The sequence below is a fragment of the Neoarius graeffei genome, chromosome 8, assembly GCF_027579695.1.
Source record: "Neoarius graeffei isolate fNeoGra1 chromosome 8, fNeoGra1.pri, whole genome shotgun sequence".
Lineage (NCBI taxonomy): Eukaryota > Metazoa > Chordata > Actinopteri > Siluriformes > Ariidae > Neoarius > Neoarius graeffei.
Window position 1 is genome coordinate 91885997 of NC_083576.1, and position 21199 is coordinate 91907195.

Consider the following 21199-nt stretch of genomic DNA (forward strand, 5'->3'; position numbering starts at 1 on the left):
GAGTGCAAAAGTATGTGAACCCTTGCTTTCAGTATCTTGGAGGAGTTTGATCCCGTTCCTCTGGACAGAGTAGCACCAGCTCTGGTGTGTTTCCTCACATGAGCTGCTCACACAACATTTCTATTGGATTAAGGTCAGGACTTTGACTTGTTCATTTCAAAGCATGAACTTTATTCTTCTTTAGCCATCTTTGGTAGAACGACTTGTGTGACATGTGTGTTTCAGATCGTTGTCTCACTGCATGACCCACTTTCTTTTGAGATTCAGTTCACACACAGATGTCCTTTAGAATTCACTGGAATAATTCAGGACTCATTGTTCCATCAATGACAGCAAGCCGTCTTGGTCCAGATGCAGCAAAACAGCTCCAAACCATGATACTACCACCACCATGTTTCACAGATGGGATAAAGATCTTATTCTGGAATGCAGTGTTTTCTTTCTCCAAACATACAGTAACTCTTCTCATTTAAACCAGAAAGTTCTCTTTGATATCTCATCTCATCCATCCACAAAACTCTTCCAGTAGCCTTCTGTAGTAGTGGTTAGCACGGTTGCCTCACAGCAAGAAGGTTCCAGGTTTGAATCCAGCGGCTGGCAAGGGCCTTTCTGTGTGGAGTTTGCATGTTCTCCCCGTGTCTGCGTGGGTTTCCTCCGGGTGCTCCGGTTTCCCCCACAATCCAAAGACATGCAGTTAGGTTAACATGGGGCGGCCTTGGGCTGAGGTGCCCTTGAGCGAGGTACCGAACCCCTGACTGCTCCCCGGGCGCTCTGGTGTGGCTGCCCACTGCTCTGGGTGTGTGTGTGTGTTCACTGCTTCAGATGGGTTAAATGCAGAGGATGAATCTCACTGTGCTTGAAGTGTGCATGTGACAAATAAAGGTTTCTTCTTCTGGTTTGTCCATGTGATCTTTATCAAACTGTAGTTGTGCACCAATGTTCTTAGCTTTTTCCTGACAGTCCTGCCATGCACACCATTGTCGTTCAGTATTCAGTTCTCCTGATGGTGGACTCATGAAAATTAGCTAATCTGCAAGAGGCCTTTAGTTGTTTAAAAGTTACCCTGGGTTCCTTTGTGACCTTGTGGACTATTACACGCCTTGCTCTTGGTGTGATCTTTCTTGGTCCACTCTTGAGGCTGAGGAGGGTAACAGTGATCCTGAATCTCCTCCATCTGTCTGACTGTGGATTGGTGGAGTCTAAACTCTTTGCAGATGGTTTTGTAACCTTTTCCAGCCTGATGAACATCAGCAACTTTTTCTCCTTTGTTTGTGCCATGATACACTTCCACAGACGCATTGTGAAGATCTTTAAGATTACTGTAGTGGTTATTTCTTTGTCCTATTGATAACCACTCTGGTGGCCAAGCTGGAGAGTCTGACTCAAATGTCCAAGTTAAAAATCCGGTCCAGATGAGTAAAGTCCAAAATATTGTAGAATTTATTGAAAACAAAAGAGTATATAACACTCACAAGGTATAAAACTTCAATATAACTTAGGATTAGCAAGATAAACTAAAGATTGTTTGTGTTCAGCTTCTTCTTGGTTGTCTGGTCAAAGACCATTACTTCCTGCTCCAGCCACACCCACGCAGGTAGCATCACCTGCATTTAAAACAGAGATGGCCACTTGGCCACTAAAGGGAGGAGAGAAGGGGACTTGCACAAGACAGAATAGAGAAAATAAGTTTTTGGCTCCTACACATCCAGCCCCTAATGTTTTAGGCTTAACATAAAACAATTACTTAATATGATATAAGGAGCCTATAAATAGAAATGATAAGAAAAGACATACATTACATGTTCTTTGATCTGGCCATTAATGTGCATCTTCTAAGAGCAGGCACAGTTTAGTAATTGGCCTCTCTATGACTACGTTCAGACTGCACCCTGAAACGACCCATATCCGATTTTTTTGCCCATATGTGACCTGTATCCGATTTGTTATTGACAGTCTGAACGACACAGATCCGATTTTTTCACATGCGACCCAGGCCGCTTGGATATGTGGTCCTAATTCCGATGCATATCCGATATTTTCACATGCGACTGCAGTCTGACTGGACAGGTCGCATTCATGCGACCTACACGTCATCAACAAGAGACAAACGTCACTATTCTGCGTTGGCTAATCCCGCCTCTTTGGTGGAAAACAACAACATTTGTACAGTTTTCAGAATTTAAATAGACTTTTATAGAATTGATCAAGCTAATGGTGGATTTGGTAGGGACCTGGATGTTTATCTGTTCGCCTGATTAAATAAAACAGTTTCTATAACTGATTTATAACTTAAACCATCCTGTATTACAAGATTATAAGATTGTTCTGGAAATTTCCAGTAATTTGACACCTTCGGTCTCATTAGTCTGCTGCCCACATTAATCAGATTATTGTGTGAGTTCCGCCGCCGCCACAAAAACCACATCGCCAGGTCTCGCCTCATCTCCATCGCAAACTGCACTGGTGTTTCTGCACCTTGAGCCAGCGCTGAGAGAAGTTGCAGAATTCAGCTGGCTATAAACAATCTAAATAAACATTTATAAAAATGTAGAAAAAGTTTATTAATATGACGAAATTAATATGTGCAAATTATTAAGCCTGAATTAAGAGTTTGGTAATACAGCGGCCGTATCCCAAATGACTGCCTACTGAAGCTCGAGTGCACTATATAGAGTTTAAAAATCCATTACTTCCTAGTAACATGTAGTGCACTTATATAGAAATTAGAGAGACATTTAGGAGTCAACCCTCGTTACCAGACTACACGTTTTCATTTCAGTTCAGAAACAAAAACACACACGAGACCTCACACTTTAACACTAACCAGATAATTAAACAAACAAACAAACAAAAAAAAGAAATCATTAAACATGAAGAGTGCGCTTTTTTTTTTGTTTACGTATTACATAGATGTGCTTATTACGTGTCAATTTGCGCATGCGGGACACTTTTGGGTTGTTTTCTGTTCATATTGGAGATCGCATACAAGTCTCATATAATTGGTAATGTGAACGGCCTAACAAAAAAATCGGATTTCACAACAAATCGGATATGGGTCGTTTCAGGTTGCAGTCTGAACGTAGTGTAAAACACCGGTTTTCATTTTGAGTTTGACTGACCGGACCAGTCCACTGGAATCAGGCTTTGTTTCAAGAATTCTTGCCAGAGGCCATGAAGATCTTGGGGAGGTAGGGTCAACTATCACCACAATGTCTCCAATCTTGAGGTTTTCTCTTACTTTGGACCACTTCTGTCTTTCTTGCATGATTGTCAAGTATTCTTGTGTCCATTGTCTCCAAAACAAATCCGCCAGATACTGTACTTGTTTCCACCGGTGCCTGGTTTACAATTCGGTTCTGGAAAACTCACTAGGAGGGAGCACGGGTTGAGTGTTGAGTAGAAGGATGTGGTTTGGGGTAGAGCCCTGCACTCTTGCGGGAGTCCCGCGGGACCCGACGCAAAGCAGTGTGGGGCAGGACAAATTTTGAAAGCTCATTGCGGGTGCGGGTGGGAGGGGGAGGTGATGAGCTGCAGTCCCGCTAACTAAAAACGTGTTTAAAATAAAATTTATAAATTATTAATTTATGTCTATCATATATAATCAGTGTATAATCTGAGGAGCTGGTTGTGGTTGTGCAACACTTCATATGAGAGGAGAATGAAATCGCGGTTGGAATCATAACACCACAGACTCGGAAGTGGGAGTGCGAGTGCGCAAAGCGAGAGCTGTCAATCAAAGCGAGAGCTGTCAATCATGAGCGCATGCAGCGCTCAACTTGGAATGTGTCAGCAGAATGTCAGAGTCTAAACAATAAACTTACAATAAACCTAACAATTCCACCTATAAATACACAACATGTAGATCTACATAACGTTATCTGTGCCATCTCACAGCAGTTTGCTTAGCTATTTTTAATCAGGGCAAATAGCCTTATAGCCAAAACTAGTATATGATGCTTTAATTTATGGAGATGCCTTTTGTTTACACGTGATTTCCAAATGAGGGGTATTGCAATTTTATATTAGTCTAAATGAACATCTACACCAAGTTGCAAGCATCAGGGGAAGATTATGGACGCACCAAATTTGGCTTAACGGTCATTTAATGGTGAAATGCCATTCGCACTGTCAGCCAACTTTGGGTTGTTTCTCTGAATTCCGACAATAAACGAGACCATCCGAACACATCTGCAAACATTGTGGTTTGAACTGTGTTGGTTCAGATCAACTTGGTTCAGACCAAGTTGGTACTACAGCTTTGGGAAAGAGTCATTTTTTGGATGTTAGTTAGTTCAAACTTGCATCGTACCATATTGGTTTAATGCTAACTTGGTTGGTTGTTTGGGAAACGCACCCCTGAACGTGAGCTGTAGATATTTATGCTCAAATCCACTCAAAGTAGGGGGCGGGGCACCATCACACTGTGTTTTAAATTACATTAATTTCTTATAGGCCTACTTATATTTCCTAGAATGTAAATGTGAGGAGTGACATATAAGCTATGTACAATATTCTTAATATCCACTGTAGATGTTGGTAGGTGTGTTGGGTATCTCTGTAAAGCCTCAGCTGCGCATGCCGCCTGGCAACGCGCACCCTCGCTACGTGCGCTAGGTGAAGGATCGGTCAGTGGAGAGCTCAGCTAAGCTCAGCATGTTTAATTCCCCAAGCCAATGACAAGAACTTTCGTGAGAAATAACGCGAACGTCTGCATCATGCGGGATTTGCGGGCGGGAGTGGGACAAAATATGTTAGGCGCGGGCGGGAGCGGGACTGAAAATCATAATTCTTTATGGGAGCGGGTGGGAGCGGGATTGCACAATGCGGGAGCGGGCGGGAGCGGGACTGAAAATTCTGTCCCGCGCAGACCTCTAGTTTGGGGTAAGTGGTTCCAAATCAAAAGGGTCAGAGGATGCTGTGGTGATTGGGTGGTTGTTAAGGATGGCCTCAACTTCGCAAAACAATGTCTGGAGACCTTCATCAGTTAGGGGTTGTTGGTGAAGGAGAACGTTCAGGACCCATCTCACTGACCTGATCAGTCTCTCCCATACCCCACCATGGTGAGATGCTCCTGGTGGATTGAAGGTCCAGCTTATTCCTCGCTTCAGCAAAGTATCTTGGATCTTGTCATTGTTTAGACTGGACAGAGCCTGTTTCAGTTCCTTTCCAGCACCAACTAGATTGGTGCCATTGTCGGACCAGATATGCTGTACCTGGCCTCGTCTGCATGCAAATCGTCTTATAGCATGGATGCAGGAATCGGTGTCAAGAGAGTAAGCCATTTTGAGATGTATGGCTCTGCAAGACAAACATGTTAATATTACACCATATCTTTTTAGTAGACTTCTACCTCTCTTTGTCACTATTAGACCAAAATAGTCCATGCCAACATTGGTGAATGGAGAGAGGTTAGGCCTAGTTCTTTCAAATGGCAAATTTGCCATTTTTTGTTCTGCTGTTTTTGTTTTTAAGCGCCTGCAGGTTACGCATTTGGAGATGACCCTTCTTGCTGCACTGTTTGCACTCACAATCCAGTACTTCTTTTGCAATTGGCTGAGGACATAGTTTCTGCCGCAGTGTCCATACCTTTCATGGATATGGCAAAGTAAGAGACTGGAAATGTGAGACTGTTTTGGGAGAATGATGGGATGCTTCATCATTTTGGACATAGCTGCTCTGGACAACCGTCCACCTACTTTGAGCAGCCCATCTTTGAGGACAGGATTGAGCCTGTAAATTCTGCTCCGTTTAGGAACACAAGGTGGCTTTGTTGCTAACCTTTCACATTCAACAGGGAATGCCGGTCTTTGAGTAAATGACAAAACTGCTCCCTCAGCCCTTTCAAGGTCATCTAGGGATATGCACTGTCCACCAAGCTTCAACTTGAAGGCATGCAGCAGAGATGTTGCATTCTGTTGGCGAGAACGGGTGGTTACCTCAGTGGAAAGTTGTTTTCTTTTGGCAACTAGCACCAACAGGCTGTCCCCGAGTTTTTGGTACCAGGCGACAGCTTTCATCAACCTGGTCCAATCTGAGAAGAAAGAGAGAAGCTTATTAGTTGGGCTGAATGGATCTTGAACTACAGCATTGCATGCAATGGAACATTTGACCTCTGGGTCATCATGTGGCAGAGACTCTGAGTTGACAGTTTCCGTGGGCCAGGTGTGCTTTTGTTCCCAGAGAAATTGAGGGCCGCAAAGCCATCTCTTGCTGTCCAGGAATTTATGTACACTGAGCCCCCTGGAGGCACCATCTGCTGGGTTGTGCTTGCTTTCAATGAACTTCCACTGCTGAATGCTGGTGTTCTCTCTCATAAAGGAAACTCTATTTGCAACAAAGGTGTGGAACCTAGCACTATCACTGGCTATATACTTCAGTACAGCTTGACTGTCAACCCAAAACGTGGAGCTTTGTAAGGGGAGATGTAATTCAGCCCTCAACAGCCTGTCCACCTTAACAGACAGCACCGCCACTGCTAATTCTAGTCTCGGGATTGTGAGTTGCTTTAAAGGGGCAACCCTCCCTTTTCCCATCAGGAAACACACATGAATCCCACCCAGGTCATCAGTCATCCTCAAATAACTCACCACCCCATACCCAAGCTCGCTGGCGTCAGCAAAATGGTGCAGTTGGATGATTGCTGGATTTACAAAGTTAGGAGGTTTGATACAGCGTGGAACATTAAAGTTGACGAGTTTTGGAAGATCTTCAATCCAATTAGCCCACTGCTTAGATTGCCCCGGGGGTATTGGCTTATCCCATCCATCATCATCATCATCATCATCATTGGCCTCCCTCCATCTGAACAGATGATGGCACGCGGCCCCTCCTGCAGCAGGTTCTCCGGTGACTGTACAGTCCAATTCTCGAGTGGCAATCCTTGCTCTCACAGATAAATGTCCGAGTATGTTGAGCTGTTTGTGTTTTTTGCTTTTCTCTCTTTTCCTTTCGCAGTCTGTCGTGATCCTCCTCCACCCTTCTCACCCCGGTTTTGATGGTGGACCTCCACAAGGTGCAGCTTAGGGCGATGTTCTCCCAAGACTCAATGTCAATATGTGCTGCCCTGAGGTCCCTCTTACAGACATCCTTGTATCGTAGATGTGGGCGGCCTTTTTGCCGGGTTCCGCACTCAAGTTGGCCATACAGTAAGTCCTTTGGTATGCGGTCTTGGTCCATGCGGCGGACATGGCCTAGCCATCTCAGACGACGCTCGCTGAGAATTGTGTACATAGTCCGAGATCCTGACCTCCTGAGGACCTTGGAGTTTGTGATCCTGTCCATCCAGGTAATGCCCAGGATCCTTTGTAGGCATCTCATGTGGAAAGCATTGAGTTTGGCTTCTTGTACCGCATAAGTTGTCCAACTCTTGCTTCCATAAAGAAGAGTGCCAAGGACGCAAGCCTCGTACACCCTGAGCTTTGTTTGTATGGACAGATTTCTGTTTTCCCATACTCTAAATTTGAGTTTGGACATGACAGAGGCCGCTCTGCCTATTCTGGTGTTGATTTCTACGTCAAGGGACAGGTTGTGGGTGACCGTCAATCCAAGGTAGGTAAACCTGTCAACTACAACAAGCCTGGAGCTGTTGACTGTTATGAGAGGGGGACATGGAGCATTCTGGGCCATAACCACAGTTTTCTTTATACTGATGGTTAGTGAGAACTCATGGCATGCACTTGAAAAGCAGTCCAGGAGATGCTGAAGGCCTTGTTCTGAGTGGCTAGCCAGAGCTGCGTCATCAGCGAAGAGGAGCTCCCTGAGGAGGACACGGATTGTCTTGGTTTTTGCACGTAGGCGAGCCAGGTTGAATAGCTTGCCATCGTGACAAGTATGAATGTAGACACTGTCAGCAGAGGACCGGAAGGCATAGCTCAGAAGTAGAGAAAAGAAGATACCAAAGAGCATTTGAGCGAGCACGCAGCCCTGTTTAACTCCGCTGAGGATTGAGAACGGCTCTGATGTGTTTCCCTCAAAGCTGACCGTACTTCTCATGTTGTTATGAAATGACCTGATTATACTCAGAAGCTTTGGTGGGCACCCAATCCTTTCGAGAAGCCCAAACAGACCACTGCGACTGACTAGGTCAAAGGCTTTAGTGAGATCAACAAAAGCCAGGAAGAGGGGTTGATTCTGCTCCCTGCACTTTTCCTGCAATTGCCTCACTGAGAAAACCATATCGATGGTAGAATGCCGAGCCCTGAAGCCGCATTGAGTCTCTGGATATACGCGATTGGCTAACACCTGCAGTCTGGACAGAACCATGCGGGCAAAAACCTTGCCAACAATGCTGAGGAGGGAGATGCCGCGATAGTTGTCGCAGACGCTCCTGTCACCCTTGTTTTTGAAGAGTGTTACGATCTTAGCATCTCTCATGTCCTGAGGTACCGAGCCCTCTTTCCAACATAGGCAGAGAAGGTCTTGGAGATGTGGGAGGAGTGCTGGTTTCCCTTGTTTATTACTGTACCTCTGGTGGAATGGCATCGTTTCCTGGAGCTTTTCCACAGGCGAGGGCATCAATAGCCTTCTCTAGTTCTGCTACAGTAGGCGCTGTGTCTAACTCCTCCAGGACTGACAGTGCTGGGATGCTATTTATGGCCTCCTCGGACACTGTGTTCTCTGTAGAATACAGTTCCAGATAGTACTCAACCCATCTATCCATTTGTTTTTGGGGGTCAGTAATGGTTGTACCACTTTTTGATTTCAATGGGGCTGTTTTGTTTATGTTTGGGCCAGTGGCCTGCTTGATGCCTTCATACATTACTCTGACATTTCCGGTTAGAGATGCACGTTCAATTGAAGAACACAGTTGTAACCAGTAGTTGTTTGCACATTTCCTGGCTACCTCCTGGCATTTAGCCCTGCATGTCCTAAGAGAGAGCAGGTTTTGCTGGGTCGGATCTTTCTTCCACCTGATGAGTGCTTCTCTTTTAGACTGGGTTACAGGCTCCATGAGCTGGAGATTGGCTTCAAACCAGTCTATGTTTCGCCTTTCCTTTCTCCCATAAGTGGTGATTGCTGACTTATGTATGGCAGTGCTAAGTTGCCGCCAGCGTGATTCTGTGGAGACACCATCTCCTGCGAACGGAAGGTTTCCAATAAGGGAGATAAACTTGCTTGTGCAAGCTGGGTCTGTCGTACGGGCAGTGTTTATCCTTGGCAGACCCCTTGGCCTCGCATGATGGAGTATCTTCCTTCTTTGGAGCACTATCTTGCTAATGACAAGTGAGTGATCAGTGTCACAGTCAGCACTATGGTAGCTATGTGTGTTGTGCACAGTTTGGAGGCATTTTCTTTTGGTTAAGACTAGGTCGAGTTGATGCCATTTGTGTGACCTGGGGTGCAGCCAAGAAACTCTATGCTTTTCCTTATTTGGGAAGAAGGTATTGGTAATACATAGGTTCCTTGCACAGCAGAGTTCTAGGAGTCTCTGGCCGTTTTCATTTATTTTGCCTACTCCATGATGGCCGATGCAGGCTGGCCAAACATCATGCTCTGCACCGACCCTGGCATTAAAATCTCCAAGAAGGTATACATCTTCTGTTTGAGGTATTTGACTGATGAGCTCGTCTAGCTCACTATAGAACCAGTCTTTGGTCTCAGTAGGGGAGCCAAGTTTAGGAGTGTAAATGGATACAAGGTTTACTGGACCATGGGTGTGGTTTAGGCGAAGGCATAGCAGCCGTTCATTTCCTCCTGTGGGTGGTACTACTGTGGGTAGGAGTGATGTCCTAACTGCAAAACCAACTCCATGTTCCCGTCTATCTACTTTGTCTTTCCCTTTCCAAAAGAACGTGTACTGGCTCTCTTGCAATGAGCCATTTTTTTCAAGTCTGGTCTCTTGAAGAGCAGCAATATCAACATTAAGTCTTGCAAGTTCCGCATCAATGACAGCTGTTTTATGTTTGTCATCAATCTGTTGTAGGTCATCGGATAAACCAGTCAACGTGGTCCTAACGTTCCAGCTTGCAATGCGAAGTGCTGGAGACTTCTTTGTTTTTTTGCTTGTGGTGTCGGGTGTGCCTTTTAACAGTCCGCTTTTCAAGTGCGGGTGGTGCACTCTAAGCTCCTTACACCCCAAGAAGCAGCAGGCCGTGGCGGATCAACACCTAATTGGCTGGGGGCTGCCCAGCTTAAGGTGGGCGGTAATTGATCAGTGGAGTATGAAGACTCCTCCCACCGACGGAGTCAGCCTGTGGCATCCGTCTCTATGCCAATTGAGATAAGACTTATAACCCGTAACTGCTGGCTCCCGTGTTGTGACTTTGGTACTGTACTTCTCAAAGATGGAGTGACCGCTCCATGGTGGCGCGAGAGCCTGGGCGAATTTAAGGAGGTCCTGGGTTGCCCATGCGACAAGACCCCCCTCTCGACCGCACCGGTGTGGTCCAGAGGAAAGCTAGGCAGTATGTCTGGCACCGGCTTGGTTGCATGAGTTGCCGGAGAGACTAGCTGACAGCCATGCCTAATCGCCTACGGGGCTCCACTCCGAGTTTTCTGTCAGGGTTGTTTCCCTTAGCCTTTACACTATCCCTAGCACCCACAAGGCAGTGAGACTATCTCACCCATAGTTGGGGGTTTGAAATCAGGGTTTACCTTCCCCTAGATGGACAGCCTTTCAGGGCTAATGAGCTCCGTCTACCCGGGTTTGAAATTGGGGTTGTCCTTCCCCTAGACGGACTGCCATCCGAGGCTAACGAGCTCCGTCTACCCATGATGGGCTCATCCCATCCATAGCCCTGCTTACAAAGCTGTTGTAACAGTTGCTTGGGTGGGAGAGTGAGAGGTGTCAGGATACCCAATGGGTCATACACAGAGCTTACCATTGACAGAATTCCTCTCCGTGTATGTGGCTTTTCAGGAACTACAATGCTGAACCTGAAGTCATCATTTTCCACACTCCACTGAAGTCCAAGAGCTCGGTCAACTGGTAATTGGTCTTTGTCAAGATCCAATGATCTGATGTCCTTTCCTCTTTCCTCTTCCTTTATGTTTGACAGCACAGCTCTGTTGTTGCTTACCCACTTCGTAAGCTGGAATCCTCCTTTACTACACAATTCCACCAGTTCTGATGTTAACTGCACTGCATCCTGTACTGTGGGCAAATATGTTAAACAGTCATCCACATAAAAATGATGCATTATTGTGTCTGTCACCTGTGGTCTCATGTGGGGATTATCTTCCGCCGTTCTTCGCAGGGCAAAGCTGGCACAGCTTGGAGAGGAAACGGCTCCAAACAAGTGTACCAGCATGCAATGGTCTATTGAATCTTGTTCAACATTCCCCTCTGTCCACCATAAAAAGTGCAGAAAGTCTATGTCTGTCTTGGACACCCTGACTTGATGGAACATAGATCTAATATTGGCCATGAGAGCTATGGGTTCTCGTCTGAATCTGAGCAGAATGCCAATTAGTGAGTTGGTAAGGTCAGGGCCCTGCAAAAGTTCTAAGTTCAGGGACCTACCCTGGTACACCGCACGGCAGTCAAACACCACCCTGATCATGTTCTTCTTAGGGTGGTATACTCCATGATGCGGAATATACCGGACTCTTCCTTCAGTTCCTTCCAGTTCTTCTTGTGGGACCACTTCGGCATATCCTTGAACTATGACGTCACTCAGAAAGGCTGTATACTCATTATGAAAAGACTCGTATCTCTTTAGCTTCCTCTTTAGGCTTTGGAGACGCTGCATGGCAATGTGACGGTTATTAAGCAACTGCATGTCATCTCTCCTAAAGGGCAGGTTTAGAGTATAGTGACCATCTATAAGTGAGACGGAATTGTTTGCAATTTCAAGGAACCTTTTATCCTCAATGGAGGGCTCACGCTTTTCCTCTGAAGTCTTTTCATTAAAGTCGTGATTGTACTGGCTGATCAACAACTTTTCTAGATTTGCAACAGAGATCCTATTCGCTGCTGTAGATTGACAGTCATTGCTGACAGTAGACTTGCCATGCCCTAAGGGTCCATTGACAACCCATCCCACTAGGGCCTTTACTGCATAGGGTCCCTCACCCTGACTGTTTATAATTTCCCAGGGCTCTATGATCTTTGAAGAGTTGGTTCCTATCAACAGTTCAATTTTGCTGTCTATTACTGGAATGTTAACCTTTTGCAGGTATGGCCATCTGGCCAGATCCTGCTTTGTGGGGATATTGTCAGTAGTTACTGGCATCTCTTTTTGTGTGAACACGTCAGGCAACGGAATGAAATTGTTTTCATCAAGGCCAGAAACTTCTAGGCCTGAGACCACGTAAGTTGGAACAGATGTCTCGTAACTCATTGTTTGCAAAAATATATTTGTTCTTTTCCCTTTAATATTCAGTTGAGACATGAGCCGCTCAGTACAAAAAGTAGCTGAGCTACCTGGGTCGATGAACGCATACGCTGTGATGACCTTTTCCCCTTTGCCTGCCTTTATCTTCACAGGCAGCACTGAGAGCACGTTAGCAGCCCCTGTGGCGGCCCCAATGTGCCCACATGCTTTGGGCCGCACATCAACTGTGTCTACGGTTTCTGATGTGTCACCCTTTTCTTGTTGCTGTGTATTCTGTTTTGTCTCAATGTGGAGGACACTGGGATGCTGTTTGGAACATATTGTGCAGGTAAGTCTTTGTTTACAGTGTTTGCTGATGTGCCCTTGATGTAAACAGCCAAAGCAGATCCCTTTCTCCTTCAAGAAGTCTATCTTGTCTCTGTGTTTCCTTTTCATCAATGCAGTACAGCAGTCCAGTGTATGATTGGTATTGCACATAGGGAAAGGTGCTTGTATAACATTACTTTTAGGACGTGGAACGAGATGGAAAGAAGAGGTGGAGACACTAGTTGCAAAGCTAGCACCGGTGGACTTGGATGGCTTAGCTTTATTGGGTAGTTTTTCTGAAGCTCTTGTGGGCCTATCCTGGATGTCTCCATACACCGGATCAGATACTACTCTCACTTGCTTTTCAAGAAATTAAACAAGATCAGGGAATTGAGGTCTGCTTTTCTCCCTCTCCTGAAATTCACACACATAAGATCACCACTGCTCTCTGAATTTGTAGGGGAGCTTCATGATCAAGATCTTCAGGTTTGATGACAAGTTAATTTCACGAGAGTACCTCATTTCTTGCATTGCATTACAGCAATTCCTCAAGAATAACACAAAGACTTGCAATGCCTTCGAATCCTCAGTTTTAATTACAGGCCTTTCCAATGCCCTTTTTAAATAAGCAGAACAGATCTTGAATTCATTTCCATACTGTTCCTGAAACAAACCCTTTGCCTTTTCATAGCCTCTATCTGGGCTCATATGAGGACAACTCCTCACAAGGTCTCTAGGGAGGCCACTAGTGTACTGATCAAGAAAGTACAGCCTATCTGCACTATTGTCAGTTTTAAGCTCAATTATATGCTCAAAAGCTCTGATGAATGGCCTGTATGACAGGGGTTCTCAAAGTTTTGATAGGTGAGGGCCAATTTAGGGACCCAACATTGAACTGAGGGCCGCCAAAGGGGTGGGGGGAGAAAAAAAAACTGAAAAAAAAATCCTGTTTGTAATAATTTTAATGACCAGGTTGCATCTCTACAGTTTACATTTATTGCAATAAACACATTTTAATTCAAAACTGGAGGCTAAACCTGGCAAAACTTGTGAAAATCTTGAGAAAAATTGCAATGCACACAAAATCCCTGGGGTTCTCTTCCCTCAACAGACAAATTTGGGATATAACAGTCCTGTGTGCAGTCCATTTCAAGTACAAACTTATTTAGAACAAACAGTTTCAGTGTGCCTTGCTTCTTATCAGCATAGGCCTTATTCAGGGGCAATTCCAGCTACCAAAGCACCACAGGAAAACCTGACAGGGAGAGAGAGACAGACAGACACAGAACGGGGAGGGGGGGAGAAAGAGAGAAAGAAACTTTTAAAATAGAAGCTTACCAAACAAGTCATCATCATCGTTCATATCTATCATTGCCTGTCATTAATAAGCTTGTCATTAAGTCACACTGAATATTTATTACTAGGTCAACATACCCTTTTGAACTGCAATGGGATTTGTGGTGCTGTTTTCGGTTGGCCACGATTCCTCTGATGTCCGGCTCCATCTCCGTCGTTGTGATACGAAGGACAGCATGTAGATGGCCATCTGTCAGCCTGGATCTCAGCTTGGATTTGTTGATGGCCATGGTGGAGAAGGTCTTCTCACAGATGTATGTGCTTCCGAATAAAGATACCATTCTGACAGCATGCTGGCGAAGTGCAGGGTATGTGGATGGGGAAAGTCCTTTGTAGAACTCGATGAGATTCTTGTCATGATATGCTGCTCTGGCCTCTGAGCTGTCCTGCAGGTCGATGATCTCAAACTGCATTTCTGCAGGCTCTTCCTCAGGCACGCATGAGAAAGGATTTTGGAAAAGGTTGAATGCCTTCTCGTGGTCCCTGAAGTCGGAGAAGCGGTGGTCGAATTCCTCTCGGAGATTTTTATGTGGTTAAGGTTCTTTTCTGAACGCAGGTGATGTAAAACTTGGCTCCCATCTGTGTCTGTGTCATCTACGAGTGACTTACAGGCAGGAAAATGAGTGAGATCTCCCTTTCTGAGCTGTCCCTGCAGCAGTTCAAGTTTTTGCTGGAAAGCTTTGACATTGTCAAATAGTGTGGAAATGAGCTTCCCATGGCCTTGCAGCTTCAGATTAAGATCACTGAGACAATTATTCATGTCAGCAAGGAACACTAGGTCACAGAGCCATTTAGTGTCACTTAACTCTGTCACATATTGTCCTTTTGACTCCATGAACTCTTTTATTTCTTTTCTCAAGTTAAAAAAAAACATTTCAGTGTGGCACCTCTGCTCAGCCACCTGACGGCAGGGAAGTATATGACGTCCCTGAAATCTGCCTCTGACTGCGCCAAAAAAGTCTTAAATTGGCGGTGATTCAGACCTCTGGACTTCAGGAAATTAACTGTCTTCACAACTATGTCCATGACATGTTTCATTTCAAGTGTCTGAGCAGCGAGGGCTTCTTGGTGTATTATACAGTGGTATCTGACTAGTTTCTCACCTCCGTTGTTGACCACTTTCTCAGAGAGCAGCGACACGGCACCTGCCCTACTCCCGATCATTGCCGGTGCGCCATGTGTTGTGACACCAACCATAGATGCCAGGTTCACTTTGTATGCATCGAGACTGCGACACACAGCATCATAAATGTCGACTCCCTTTGTTGTGTCTTTCATACTCTCCATGCTTAGCAGCTCCTCGCCAATGTCAAAGTTCTCCGTGACTGTTCGGATGAAAATCAGCAATTGCGCTGTATCGGAAATATCCGTGCTTTCATCCAGTGCAATGGAAAAAGCTCCCTTTCCTAGCCCCTCCACACATTTTCCCAGTTGCTCTTTCAGATCATTGGACAGATCTTCTATTCGCCGTGTGACTGTATCATTCGACAAACTTATGTCACGGAACTTTGTTTTTTGCTCTGGGCATACAATGTCGACCACTTTCAACATGCAGTCTCGCACAAATTCTCCGTCACTAAACGGCTTGCTCCGCTTAGCTATTTCTTGAGCTACCACGTAGCTAGCCTGTGTTACAGCTTCACTGGTTTTAGCCAAATTTGTGAAAACTGACTGCTATGCAGTGTAGCCTCTTTTAAGTTGTTCAAGCTTACTGGTGCGCTCCTTGCCACTGAATTTATCATAGGTTTTATGTTTGGTATCATAATGCCGTTTTATATTGAATTCCTTGCACACTGCAATTACCTGCCTGCAGATCAGACAAGCGACTTTATCTGACCCGTGAGGTTCGACAAAGTAATCGATTGTCCATTTATCTTGAAACTGCCTTTTCTCCTCGCTAACATTACGTTTTTTTCTTGAGGGGCCTGGCTCCTGCTCTGGCTCTCGCTCCACCATCTCCATCTTCACACGACCGTTGATGGCCTTCTGGGAGTGAGGTCGAGTACAATCGGTCGGACCACACCTGTAATTACCGCTTATGCCTATACTGTAGATGCCGCTAAACACCACTAAATGGAGATTCATTCTTTCAAAGCAATGTACAGTTTTAACAGTTTTATAGATATTATCAGATGTTATCGCAGGTCGCCAGAAATGTTTCCATGGGCCGCCATTGGCCCGCGGGCCGCACTTTGAGAATCTATGCTGTATGACAATGGGATTTCTCTTTGAGGGAGTTTTGACTGTTGTTGCTGCTTTACAAGAATGGATGTTATATCATTTTGACTGCAAAATATTTGCAAGTCCATCATTAACATTGTTCTTTGAAGACGCTAAAGATTGGTCAGAGGTGTTTGGGGTGCTGGCAGTTTTAGATGGGTCACTATTTCTAAGTGAATCAAGAGGACTTGAGGTCTGTACTGAGCTGTTCTTTTTAATGCCTGCTCCCTCTCCTCCTAAGACAGACTGAAAGTGGACACCATCCTTTGGATGAACACTTGGGGTCTGCATCAATGAAAGGGCTTGAGTGACCTTATCTAAAGAAAGAAACTCACTCTCTTCAGTAGCACTTTTCATTGACGTCTCAGCAAAGTAAGCATTCATTAAATCTTTACCTTCACCTTGGAGGCTTTCATCAGGTTGCTTCACTTGTATGCCTGCTGCTTGTGTATCTGCAGCTGGACCTGTTGGTGGCTCCTCACCTCGTGATTTCACTGTTGGATTGGTGACCAAGGATCCTTGTTGTTCCTCAGCGGACATGAGAACTGCAATTTTAGCTGATGAGATGGCCAATTGTGTTTTCAGCTCGAGAGCTTCATGTTTCAGCTTTAATGCTTGCATCTCATTCTGCAGTGCACTTTCCTGTTCCTCCAAGTCGTGCTTTTCTTTCAATGCTGTAGCCTTCACCATGATGGCAGCTCTCTCGGCTTCCGCACATATCCTAGCAGATATTACTTAGGACGACCTGGACCCACGAGACTTGAAAGAGACTTGTGAGACACTGTCCTTCGAAGAAACTTCCTCCTCCTCTCTTGGTTCAGTTTCAACAGCCTTAGATGCTCCAGTTAACCATTCAGACACAGAGGAAAGAAAAGAGTTAATTTCTGTCATTTTAGGTTCAAACCATTCACATTCATCTTTTTTAACTTCATCTTCAGTCATTTGCTCCTGATAAGCTTTATGCACAGACTTGAACTCTGCAATCAATTGTGTGTACTTATGAAGATTTTCTTGAACTTCCTGGATGCCTGACACATCTTCCATTAGTTGAAGCATTATATTCTTCCTTTTAGTTAATTGAGCAAGTTTTCCCTTTCTAGCATTTTTTAATTTGGCTGCATGTTCACCATCTTCCATTTCTTTTCCTAAGCTTGAGGCACTAGGCTTGACTCCCTCCTTTTCACTTGTTTCCAGTGTATCAGCCATGCTTGTTTTATGCACTATTCATCCAGTCATCCAAACATCACTGAAATCCACTCCTATAGCAGACAACTTAATGATTGTGAATTCAGTATAATCCACGCCAATAGCAGACTTCCTCAATTGAATCTTCAGCTTTCAAGCACAACTTCTTACATGTATTGAAGGGAGTACATACCATGCTCTCAAACAATCAGGCCATGTGCTCCATAGCTTCCATCCAGCTCTCCTTTTCCAGTTTAAATCCAGTGTTTGTTCTTGGAGTTCTCTTGCTGGATGGCATCCAAGAATATGGAAGTGGTCTTTGACTTGTGTAGTGGTTATTTCTTTGTCCTATTGATAACCACTCTGGTGGCCAAGCTGGAGAGTCTGACTCAAACGTCCAAGTCTGGTCCAGATGAGTAAAGTCCAAAAGTATTGTAGAATTTATTGAAAACAAAAGAGTATATAACACTCACAAGGTATAAAACTTCAATATAACTTAGGATTAGCAAGATAAACTAAAGATTGTTTGTGTTCAGCTTCTTCTTGGTTGTCTGGTCAAAGACCATTACTTCCTGCTCCAGCCACACCCACTCAGGTAGCATCACCTGCATTTAAAGCAGAGATGGCCACTAAAGGGAGGAGAGAAGGGGACTTGCACAAGACAGAATAGAGAAAATAAGTTTTTGGCTCCTACAATTACATTACAGGCATTTAGCGGATACTCTTTTCCAGAGCGACGTGCAACATACCCGGAGCAGCTAGTGGGTTAGGTGCCTTGCTTCAGGGCAATTTAGCCATTCCTGCTGGTCCAGAGAATTGAACCAGCAATGTTTTGATCCCAAAGCTGCTTCTCTAACCATTAGGCCATGAAAAACATCTGACTCTAATTTCACCTTCAAATTAACTACTAATCCTAGGGGTTCACATACTTTTGCCACTCACTGATCTGTAATGTTGGATGATTTTCCTCAATAAATAAATGACTGAGTATAATACTTTTTGTCTCATTTGTTTAATTGGGTTCTCTTTATCTATTTTTACGAAAATCTGATGATGTTTTTGGTCATGTTTATGTAGAAATATAGACAATTCTAAAGGGTTCACAAACTTTCAAGCACCACTGTGTATTGCTAAATGTACTGTAGTATGTTCTTGTCAGGATGGTGAAACAGACACCATGACCTTCACACCATTAGCTCTTTAGGCCCTGGTGAGTGTGTGTGTGTGAGACAGAGAGAGAGACAAGAACCATCTGGAAGCCATGTTGGATTTTGTGCCTTTGTGCATGTCATGTGGAGAAACAGAGAAGTGCTGAAGGTTATTGTTGTCTGATTAGACGGCACCGTCAGGACAGGAAGAGCAGCAGGAACGCTCATCACGCTCTTCTTACAGCTCTTCTTTGTGTCCGATTCGCAAAAGGAAATGTTATTTAGTTTTCTATCCCCACGTCCTGCTTTGTTGCTCTCTGATTTGTGTCTTTTGATGGTTTTGACATTCGTATGGATTTATCTCGGATGATCTGATGATGAATTTTCACCTCACTGCTAAATTGACCACAGTTCTTAGAATTCTCAGATATTTGTATGAAAAATGTACAAATCTTCACTGAAACAGCGGTCTCAAAAGTAGCCGGTCACCGGCGGCAAATCGCCGGCTATGGCTTGTTATGCCGCCGGCTATTTTCAGTCGAGTCACAAAATTTAATATTAAATATTTCTGACAACAAAAAAAGTTGTGAACGTAAATTACATCCACTATGTCATGTATGTCCATTGCCGCGTCAACTGTGTTTACATCCTCGACACGAGTGCAGCCATTACTGCCGCCTGTGTTGCCAGATTGCGCGTTTTCCCGCTCAATTTGGGCGGTTTTAAGTGCATTTTGGCGGGTTTTGAACATATTTTGGGCTGTAAAACATCAGCAGTATCTGGCAAAATTTTTTTTTACTTAATGCAAGAAATTAATGGCTGCCAACGTTTTTGCCAAAATGGTATTTTATTTTCCATTGTTTAGGCAGCTTCAGCATCATACTGTGAGATTCTGTTCAAATAGTTTTTTTTCTTCTATGAAGCCTGAGCCATTTATTATATTAGTTTATAATTATTGTTTAATTTAGTCTTCAGGAGAGACTGCCTGCACACAGTACTAGTATTAATAGTTTTTTTTCTTGCATGAAAGCTGAGGCATTTATATTATATTTTAAGGTAACTTCATGTTGTGCTGTGAGGTTCTCTGCACTTTAACTTTTGAACCAACAGGTGCATTTGGATAAGTAAAGCCTATTTTTCTGCATTTTTGTAGTCCTGGTAATCTTTTATATTGGTAAAGTTGTTTATAGGACCATTTCTCAGTGTCTGTTTTTTTAATCAATAGTTTTTCAGTAATAACTTAATATTTAACATATCACTCAATTTTAAACAACCCCCGCACCCCCCCCATAGTCTCCAAAATTTCTGTGGGAAACACTGGCGTGCGTAACAACGCTAATCAAGCTTAAGCTAGACGACCCGCCTCAAATACCCATCCCGGGTAAATGTTATCCCAATTTTAGATGGCCTGTTCCAAACCATCCCGCCCCATGAAAAATTTGTACTTGCATATCTATCTATCTATCTATCTATCTATCTATCTATCTATCTATCTATCTATCTATCTATCTATCTATCTATCTATCTATCTATCCATCCCTGCACGCTTTGCATGCATTATGTCTGCCGCTGGCAGACATTTTACCATTTGGCACCCTGCTGTAAATTATTTGTACCCTGCTATTCTCCCAAACTTTGAAGCCCCTGCTGAAACATATTTTGAGAAACTGAAAGGATATTTCCTGGTGTTTGTTTTGCACAAAGTAGATGCTAATAATTTTAGAATGATGCAATGAGCAACATCATGAACTTGGTTAAAAGCCAGAAATACAAACACGCTCCCTAAGAACAGAATGAGTTTCAACACAAATTACTAACTTTGTGAGCTCTTGGGTCTTTTTTTTAACAGATTTACATCCTCATTGATCCACCTTTTAGATTTTACATCAGAAGTTAAAAAATAACTTGTATGTAAATTACAAAGCAGATTCACAGCAAGTTTACATTTAGCCACGCCCACATATCTCGATCAACTGTCAGCCTTTTTACCAACTTAGTACATCAAGCAATATATTTAAATACTCCTTTTTACTCAAGAACGATAAAGACTTGAAATAATTTACCTATATCTACAATTCCTGAGACTCTCGATAAATTTAAAGCCATTGCCATAAGTGTAGATATCTCATATTTTATTTCATTTTATATTCTTGAATTATTTTTTCTAGTTCAGTTGACTCAAATGTTAATGTTACTTGATCAAAGACGTAAAGCTTCCAGAGAGATGGATATGACAATTTTGGTGACTAAACTGTGAAAGAGCCCCCCAGGGCTAAGTGTGCTAAATGTTCCAATAATGCAGCTCAGCCACTGCAGCGCTAACTGGTCCTGCTTTTATTGGGTGCTATTACTTTTGTCCCAGTTGAACGGCTAGACGTATTGGTCTTAATGTATGGATTAGTTTCTCAATTTCTTTCTTTCAGGTCACTAGTGTGATCCAACAACCTGAGTTTTACGCCTTGTTCATTGCGTTTCCGTGTGAGAAAGTAATTTGACTCTGAATTGACTCACCTGCGGGAAGTGAATCAAATAGCAATGCAGTGTTTTGTTTTGTTTTTTGTTTTTTTGGTGAGCTGCTAAACTGAGCCAAAGAACCAAGCTGTAAAACTGTAGAAGGTCCATGTGTTCTGAAGATTTAGAGAAATCAATCTCCAAATGTGATTCACAAAAAGTTTTAAACTCGTTTATGTAATTAGGGAATCATTTATT

The 21199-nt window shown here is 43.8% G+C and overlaps 1 protein-coding gene across 1 annotated transcript in view; it reads left to right on the forward strand.

Annotated features, from left to right (window-relative positions):
- ntrk3a (neurotrophic tyrosine kinase, receptor, type 3a) overlaps positions 1–21199 on the forward strand; it is a 527544-nt gene that overhangs the window by 21560 nt on the left and 484785 nt on the right. The gene's annotated exons all lie outside the window — the stretch shown is intronic.